Consider the following 1907-nt stretch of genomic DNA (forward strand, 5'->3'; position numbering starts at 1 on the left):
CCACTTACTTAGGGAAGGGCAGACTGGGCAACATAAATATACAAACATTTTGAGGATGACTGGACACAGAAATTAGGCTGATACTCTATTCAGGGTCCAAAATAATCACTAGGCTCCCTAATGGGAAAAACATAAGGGAACAGATAATAAATGAAGTTGTGACACATGCTGAGGCCCTCAGTGTGTCTTCTCTATCCACGAACTTAACTGGCAGTTATTTTTCCATGTACACAAAAGTATATTGAAAATGAGCTATAAAAAATTTGGTAGAACTCAAAAATTGGTCACTGTTCTGTATAACAGCTGCTGTAGAAATAGAAGCTGTGTAACTGCCTCTCTTCATTGAGAGTCAGATAGTAAATCAGAAGCAATATTCTATCCTGGAGGGAATAGTGGAAATTATATCTACCTGTAAAGCATAAGGGAAGCTTCTGGCCAAGATGGTGTAGGAGAAACTTTACATGTGAAGCAAACTCAAAATGGGAGGGAAATGATATGAAACAACAATCTTCAAAACAAGATATATCAGGAAACAAAGAACAGTGTTCCCTGAGATATGGGAATAAAAGAGAGAGCCCTAAAATTGTCCAAGTGCATTGCCTTAAGAGAGTTTCCAGGACATAGCACAAGAAAACAGAACCTAAAAAGAGTCTGGCAGACTCTCTGAGTTGAGAATATGGAAGTGGAATCCAGCGAGACCGAGGAGGATAGACTTTGTAACAGAAAGAAAGAGGAGCATGGAGAGATAATTCTAGTGATATTCAAAGAGAGAAGTCCATAGACCTGCAGAGGTTCCTTCTTGAGTATTGGGCAGAATAATGATCAACACAAGGCAGAACTGTGGAGGATGCCCAGAAGCAGAGGCTAGAGAGGCAAGCTTGCCATGAGTGGTCCCAGCAAACTCTTGAGGAAGGAACAGAAGAGGAGTGAAACCCCTGAAGAAACAATATAGAAACTGAAGGAGACAGAGGAGATGGTAATCAAGAAACAGGAGTTTCTGGAGCAGACGATTCCACATGAATTGTTCATTAGCAGCATTGAGAACAGACTATCAAAGAACCATGGTTCCAAGAATAGGAGAGCTGCTCTGCAGGCTTTACAAGGGAAGAAAAGATGGGAACAGCAGCTGGCACAAACTGATGGAACATTATCCACCCTAGAGTTTCAGCATGAAGCCATTGAGAATGCCATTACCAATGCAAAAATGCTTTGTACCTTGTAGTTAGCTGCGTGAGGCATGAAGAAGGCCTACCAGGACCTGGACACTGGCAAGATAGATGAACTGATGGATGACATCACAGAATAGCAGGAGGTGGCCCAGCAGATCTCAGATGCCATTTCTTGACCTGTGGGTTTTGGAGAAGATGTGGGTGATCATGAACTGTTGGGGGAACTAGAGAAGCTGGAGGAGGAATTGGCCCAAGAATTGTTAAATGTGGGGCAACAAGGAGGAAGTGAACCCCAGTCAAATGGCTAGTGTATCCTCTACACTATCTGCCTTCCTGGGAGGGTCGGCTCCCAAAGCAGATGAAGACAAAGAAGCACTAAAGCAGTGGCTGTATGAGAATCCTGATAAGTCTGGGCTGGTCTTGTTGTTCACCTTTCCTTAAGTGCCAAGTGCTGAACAAAAGGAGCATAACTTTTGGAGAAAATCCTGCTGAGGCTGGTAGTATGACCCTCCCAGAGAAAAGGGTCTGTTGCCTTTTTAGCCCTGGCTCAATTCTGAAGAAGAAACTTGCTGTAGGAGGAGGACCTGAGCTCTCTTCTATTTAAAAGCAGTTGCAATATAAACATATGCATAAAAGAAAATACCCGAGACCTTGGAAAGAGCCACCAGGAAAGATAGAGGGAATAGTATCCAATACTCACATATGGTGCCCATCACCCAGAATCGCAAACTTTATATT

At 42.9% G+C, this 1907-nt stretch overlaps 1 pseudogene; it reads left to right on the top strand.

Moving 5' to 3' along the window:
- Positions 1-874: 874 nt before the first annotated feature.
- LOC100443941 (charged multivesicular body protein 4a-like) lies at positions 875-1610 on the top strand (annotated as a pseudogene).
- Positions 1611-1907: the final 297 nt, after the last annotated feature.

This window comes from Pongo abelii, chromosome 12, assembly GCF_028885655.2.
Source record: "Pongo abelii isolate AG06213 chromosome 12, NHGRI_mPonAbe1-v2.0_pri, whole genome shotgun sequence".
NCBI lineage: Eukaryota > Metazoa > Chordata > Mammalia > Primates > Hominidae > Pongo > Pongo abelii.